This window comes from Rhinopithecus roxellana, chromosome 9 (genome assembly GCF_007565055.1).
Source record: "Rhinopithecus roxellana isolate Shanxi Qingling chromosome 9, ASM756505v1, whole genome shotgun sequence".
Taxonomy (NCBI): Eukaryota; Metazoa; Chordata; class Mammalia; order Primates; family Cercopithecidae; genus Rhinopithecus; species Rhinopithecus roxellana.
Genome location: NC_044557.1, coordinates 3,795,764 through 3,803,661, shown reverse-complemented (window position 1 = coordinate 3,803,661; position 7,898 = coordinate 3,795,764).

The following is a 7,898-nucleotide window of genomic DNA, read 5'->3' as shown; positions in this document are numbered from 1 at the left end:
GACAAAATCAAAAGCAATTGCATGATTATCTATCCATGTACAGGATAAAACAACCCATTTCTCCTCCAGTGCCTTTTATCTAGTAGAATAGCATCATCATTCACCCAGTTATATAAACCAGAAACTCTCTTCCTCAGCCTACATTTCTCATTCATTCTGGAGGCCCATCAAAGACTTTTTACTGAGAATATCTGTTGAATTTCATTCCTTCTTTCCGTCTTCATGGTTGCTAACCTAGCCCAAGCTGCCATCCTGTCCTACCTGAAGACCTATAGTAGTTCATTATGAGGTCTCCCCCAATCTACTATAATTCATTCTCCAATATCATGGTAAATTGATTATTTCAAAATACAAATATGATTATGTCCTCCCTACCTCACCCCTGTCTAAAACTCTTTAATGTTCTCTATTCCTCTAAAGATAAGAAAACAGAAAGTACTTGTATTAGTTCATTTTCATGCTGCTGATAAAGACATACCTGAGACTGGGCAATTTACAAAAGAAAGAGGCTTAATTGGACTTACAGTTCCATGTGGCTGGGGAAGCCTCACAATCATGGCTGAAGGCAAAGAGGAGCAAGTCACATCTTGTGTGGATGACAGCAGGCAAAAAGAGAGCTTGTGCGGAAAAACTCCCATTTTTAAAACCATCAGATCTCGTGAGAGTTATTTATTATCACAAGAACAGCATGGGAAAGACCTGCCCCCATGATTCAATTACTTCCCACCATGTCCCTCCCACAACACGTGGAAATTCAAGATGAGATTTGGGTGGAGACACAGCCAAACTATATCAGTACTCAAGGCATTGTTTGGTCAAGCTCCTGCCTGCCTTGGAAGCCCCACTTGACATCTTCTTTGCCTAGCCCTGTCACACTCACTCTGCTGCAGTTCCCCAAATATGCCATGTTTCCTTCTGCAACAGGATCTTGACAGATGCAGTTCCCTGTGTCTGCATACTTGTCCTCTCTTTGTTGTTGAATAAACTCATAATCACCCTGATCTCTACTCATGTCACTTCCTGAGATGAACTTTTCTTCCCCCAGAATATTCCTTTTCTTCCAAGCCCCAATCTCATTTCCACATATACAGAGTATCATTACTTAATTTGGTCCATTCCTATCTCATATGACTGAATGTTCCATGAGACCTGGGTAGAGTATATTTAGTACTTGCCCTTTATAAGAACTCAATAAATATTTCTGATTGAATAGATATATGGAAGTATGGATGGATAGGGAAATTTAAAGTGCATTACATGTTCAAAATGTGAGCAATAAACTAAGATACAGTATCTATCTATTTGCTTTATTTTTCATGTTTATTGTATTTTAATCAAGCAAAATCTATTACTGAACTTTTACTCTTTTATTTTTTTCTAATTAAGAAAAAAATTGAATTCTTTAACTTTTTTTTATGAGAATCCTAGGCTTTTTATATTAAAATCATTATTTTAGAATAACCTCCCATCTCCCAAACCACCTACTTTACAATTCAAAATTCTCATAATATTCTACAGCAGGCAAGAAATATTATTTGGTCTAATGAAAATAACTTCCTTTTACTCAAATGTTTGGTATTCAATAATAACCACACAGTTAAAAAGGGAATTGAGATAATCTATTTTAATTCACTTTAATACATATTTATCACACATCTACAATTTGTCACAGTGTTTGTGAGAATATGAAAATGAACAGGACAAGGCCGGGCACAGTCGTGGCTCAGGCTTGTAATCCCAGCACTTTGGGAGGTCAAGGGGAGCAGATAACTTGAGCCCAGGAGTTCAAGACCAGCCTGGCCAACATGACAAAACCCAGTCTCTACTAACAACAGAAGATGAACAGGACAGATATTTAACCTGCTGGTATGAAGTTGCTAACAGAAAAGCTGGTAGTCTAATCATTTTATTGTAACATTTAATTATTTGTTGTTTGAGTTTCCAGGCCTTTCAAAACACTTTACTGAATAAGTGAATAATATTGACTGAGAGTGGTCCCTTAATAGGACAATCTACACTCACAATAATTATTTTAATAAATTAGGGAGCACTCTGCCAAAGGAGACAAATGATAATATATGACCAGAGGAAGATAAACATGATTTTAATGAATGTTTTTAATCATCATTCACTCTTCATAATAATCCTTAGCTTAAAGACTGTATCAGAGTCACAAAATGAAAACAAATAATAATTGACGTCATAACGAACCCCAGGGGAAAAGACAGAAAATATAGATAATATCAATAATACCCTAAGCATGGGTATTGTTTAAAATTTAATATGTTTAAGCATATTAAATTTTGGCAAGAGTAATACGTTAAGAAATGAATGCTTTTAAAAATATCAATAACAGAAAATTTAAAATACATACAATACCTATTGAATAAGACTCTGTCTCCTGACACCTGCTTCTTGAACACCACATTCCTTGAAGGAATGATTCCCCATCCCCCAGTTGGCTTCCATTATTACTTTAAATATTGATTGATAATTTACTATGAGCTAGAAAGGCACTGAGCTAAGAACTTTCTACAAATAATTTCACGTAACCCTATAGGAAACTTACGAGCTAGGCACAGTTGCTATTCCATTTCGCTGATGAAGGAAACTGTGGTGCAGATAAATTAAATAACTTTTTCAGGATCACATGGTTAGTAAGTGGTAGAGCGAGGATTTAAAACCATATTGTGTGACCCCAGTGCTCTTACCTGACTATAATATATTGGTATACTGTTGTCCCTCGGTATTTGCAGAGGATGGCTGCTAGGACTCCCCTTGGATACCAAAATCCTTGAATGCACAAGTCCCTGATACAAAATAGTATAATATTTACATATAACTTATGCATATCCTCTCATATACTTTAAATCATCTCTAGATTACTTATAATATCTAATACAATGTAAATTCTTGCTAAATAGATGTTGTACTATATTCTTTAGGGGTAATGATAAGAAAAAAATGTCTGTACATATTAAGTCCAAATGCAACTATTTTTTTTTTTTCTTTTTCAATCCACTGTTGGTTGAATCCATGGATGCAGACCTATGAATAGGAAGGAATGACTATACTCTCCTCCAATAAAATCTCCTAATAAATGAGTTTAAATTCACATAAGTGAAACAGGCACCAATTTCAGAAGGGTGGTGTGTAATTTAGAAATCAAACAATGATCAATATACAACTCCAAAATATTGTAGAAATCATCACCTTTCTGCCTTGCAGTGAAAAGAGAAAAGTCATTTAGATAAGATCAAAACTGACCATCTGTGCTTTGTTTCATTTATTTTATTTTACTTTATTTTATTTTGAGAAAAGGTCTCTCTCTGTCACCCAGGCTGGAGTGCAGTGGTGCAATCATGTTTCACTGCAGCCTCTTACTCCTAGGCTTAAGCAATCCTCCCACTTCAGCTTCCTGAATAGCTGGGACCACACCATCATGCCCATCTAATTTTAAAAGTTTTGTAGAAATAGGGTTCCACTGTTGTCCAGGCTGGTTTTGAACTCCTGGCTCAAGTGATCCTCCCACCTTGACCACCCAAAGTGCTGGGATTACAGGCATGAGATAGGGCCAAGGACCATGTCTCCCGCCTATGATCTGTAGACCGCATGCCTCCAATTGGGTTTTAGCAATTTTTTTTCTGCTTTTTCCTTTCCAAAAGTTGTAACTAAATTTGTGATCAAACTTTCTAGGCCTTCACTGTTTTGTTTTGTTTTTATAAAAAGTATTGTTGCCTTTTACGGTAAATCTGAAATTGATCTCTCAAGCTAGGGGCAGGGAAAGAATGTTAAGTAGGGGGAGCCACACAGCACTGAGAACTATAAAACAGAGCAAATTACAGCCAAGAGAGTGTGATCTGTAACTGCTTGGTCATAGGTACATTAAAGGGCAAATTCACATGTTCACAGAAAGTGCTTTCATCACTCAAAGGGGCACTTCTGAAAACGACGACTCACTGGAAATGAGAATGAGGAAGGTGAGGCCGAGGTCATCTGCTACAGTTACCTGCTTACTCATTTTAGCTACAGTGGGAAATGCTGAGGATTTCAAATCAAACAATCTTGTCTTTCCCTTTATATTTCTCTTTGGTCAACAAGGAACTTTGTTTTGTATGTGCCAGGCATGAAGGAGAATGTTAACTCAAGATTAATCTACCTAAAATATTAAGACATCTAGTGTGCTCTTGTTAACTACTTGCCCATTTTTGACAAAACAAACCACGCAAACATATACACAAATACATACACATATACAAACACACAGAGTGTTCACAGATGTGCTTTTTACTTCAGTTGTCTGGGTGTGGTAGTTGGAAACTGCAGCACGAGGGAGGAGGGGAGAGAGGAACACATATGGGGTTTACAATGCAGCATGTGTGCAGCTTAATTGTAGACATTCAACCTCCTCCTTCTCAACATTTACTATCAAATGTCCTTCATTTACCTCCCTTTGGGGGCACTTTGATAGCACGCAAGTCCCAGACTCATCACATCACAACATTCTTCTCTTCTTATTCTCTTCACTTCCCTCTCTTCTTTTTTCCTTTCCCTTCCCTTCTCAGGGGCAAAATGCTAAAACAAACAAAAACAGGAAGGAAGGAAAGAAAGAAGGAAGGAAGGAAGGAAGGAAGGAAGGAAGGAAGGAAGGAAGGAAGGAAGGAAGGAAGGAAGGAAGGAAGGAAGGAAGGAAGGAAGGAAGGAAGGGGAAGGAAGGAAGGAAGAAGGGAGAGAGGAAAGAAGGGAAGGAGGAAGGAAGAGAGAAATGGAGAGTGGGAGGGAAGAAAGAAAGGATGGAGGGAAGAAAAGCAAAAAGTCTGAGAGAGAAAGAGAGAAAGGAAGGAAGGAAGGAAGGAAGAAGGAAGGAAGGAAGGAAGGAAAGGAAGAAGGAGAAGGAAGGAAGAAGGAAGGAAGGAAGGAAGAAAGGGGAAGGAAGGAAGGAAGGAAGAAAGGAAGGAAGGAAGGAAGAAGGGAGAGAGGAAAGAAGGGAGGGAGGAAGGAAGAGAGAAAGGGAGAGTGGGAGGGAAGAAAAGAAAAAAGGCTGAGAGAGAAAGAGAGAAAGGAAGGAAGGAAGGAAGGAAGGAAGAAGGCAGGAAGGAAGGAAGGAAGGAAGGAGAAAACGAGAACGAAAAAACAGACGAAGGAAAGAAGAAAGAAAGAAAGAAAGAAAGAAAGAAAGAAAGAAAGAAAGAAAGAAAGAAAGAAAGAAAGAAAGAAAGAAGAAGGAAGGAAGGAAGGAAGGAAGGAAGGAAGGAAGGAAGGAAGGAAGGAAGGAAAAAAGAAAGAAAGAGAAAGAAAGAAAGGAGGGAGGGAGGGAGGAGGGAAAGAAAGGGAGAGAGAAACATAAAAGGAAAGAATGAAAGAAGGAAAGAAAAAGCTAGTGAGCATGCAGGAGAAAGAAAGGAAGTGAGAGGCCAAATAGATAGACAACAGCCAAACCATATATGAAAACAGAATTTTCACCCACAACCTACAGAAGTCAGAAATCTGCTAAGAACTCACCCCCGTACCTACAATAACCAGCCCAAGAAGCTAGCCTGCTACAGGTCAGACTTGTAGGAATCGAAAATGCTATCTCTATTAACGATCCAGGAAGCTAAACAATAACTTTCAGAAGAACAGACCCAAAATTGCCTGTGCTTGATTAATAGCTGACCACTCCCCCAATTTTTATCCCTACTTCAAATTTAGGATCAACCAGGAAAAGCCAAATATGCCCCCCTAACTAATCCCATAGGATACCTTTTTTCTAGTCAGCCCACCTGCAGGTTCCCCATGCCAACAGCCTCCAATCTGTGTGCACCTGAAGCCTTCCCTCCTTTCCACTATGAAGTTTCCCCATTCCTCTGCCTGCCTTTGAGTATCCACCAAAATGCAAGTGATAGTGATTGACTTCCTTAGCTACAGCAAGCTCAGAATACATAGCCTTTGTTTGTTCTCATTTGGTTGATCTTCATTTATTTCCACAGAAGAAAGAAAACAAGAAAGAGAAAAGAAAAAAAATCTCATCACTAATTGGTATCTTTGTACTCTGTTTTCATTTTCTGCATATCCAATAAATAGTATTAATAATTTCTTGAGGGCATGGGTTCTTGTATATGCACATACATATATTTGCATTCCCAGACATTCCTAGTTAAAGGTCATTAATATAGTAGATAATGAATAATACTTTATTAATTATTAATTATACTATGGTATTTTGTTTCATTTAATAATTCTTTTGACTTACATATCAAAAGAACCTTATATATGAATTTAATGCAACATCCATCTCAAATTGGGGAGCTAAATTGCACAAATGTAAAATTGCATCGTATAAATGCCCAACTGTGGGAGACCATAATATGCCACCCCAAATGTTCTTGAGCTGAAAACAATTAAGAAGATGCAGATGCTGGAAGCTCTCTGCCTTACCTCTATCTACTTAAAATCAGGATACAAATTTATTTAAAAAAAAATCCTGCCTCCCCTCTACCAGGAAGAATAAAGGTTAACAACTTTAGACCCCTATCATGTGGAGATTATACCAGAGGAAGCTACATTAGCCAGATTTACTAACCAGCTTTCATCTGCCAGTTATTTGCCTTCCCCCAAGTTCCACCCTTAGAGACTTTTCTTGTCATTTCTCTAAACATTTATGGTTCTTTGTTGAAGATGCTGTATAAATAAGCTGAAATTCAAAGTCACCTCTTTGAGAACTTCTCATTCCTAGTTCTCTCCCATGTATATATGAAACATATGTGTTAATAAACTTCTTTTGGGTTTTTCTTCTTGTTAATCTGTCTTTTGTAACAGGGGTCCATTCCAACCAAGAATCTGTGGGATTATTCTTTCCTTAGCTAATCAGTAACCTTATAAGACTTCTGACTGCTGCTTGTGTCCCTATTACATTATGCTGTTTTTCATACTTAAAACAAGTTCTGAATGTACATATAAATTATATTAATTATATTAATCTATCTCTCATATATATGTATCAATAAATTATTTTATAAATTTGGAAAAAATTATACTTCAGTGTACACATTTGATATGGAAAGTAATATCGTGGATATTATTGTTATGAGGTCTTTGGGGGTGTTGCTTTTCTGGCCGGAAGCCTCTGTGGCCAATGGCACCTTTGTCTGAGTTCTTATCCTTCATTCAGGAAGAATGAGGTATGCAGACTAGTGGAGACTGAGCAAGAGAAAAAGAAGCTTTATTGAATGTTATAACAGCTCAGAGGAGGCCTGCAGTGGATAGTGGGTAGCTCCTCTCCATAGGCAGGTTGCTCTGTCAGGTGTTCAGCTCTCAGCAGAGAGGAGGCACTGGAGTGGGGGCCTCCCCTCCAGGCAGGTCATCCCTAGGAGTGTTCATTTCTCAGAAGAGAGGGTAGCTCCTCTCTGCAGTTGGTCAACCCAACAGTCTGCAGCTTTCAGCAGAAAGGAAGACCTGGAGAAGTCTGCTTTGCCCTGGCTGAGTCCAGGGATTTTCTTCCCTTCAGAGGGAAGTACAGGTTGATTAGTCCGTGAGCAACCATGGGTGGGCCAAAGAAAATGCACCATGAGTTTCTCCTCTGGTAGGCAAGACTGGAAGCCCATTCCCCAGGCTTCAGGCCCTCCCTGGCCTGAAGGTGGGGCTTCACCATGGCAGCCCCCTTCCACCCAGGAGCGAGTCTGCCTCCCACAGCTTCATGGCACCCAGGCTGTTTGTGACAAGGGGAGCCTGCAGGCTGCATCCCCTCGATTTCTCTCTCATGCTTCTAGGGGTCAAAGTCCGGAGGTGGCAGGAAGCTGGCATGTCCACCATTGCCCTGAGCATGCCCACTACGACAGCACCCAGGCACAGCCCCAACCTTGCTCCACAATCAGAGCAGGTCCTGGGAGCAGGGAAAGGCCAGGCAGTGGGAGCAGGCA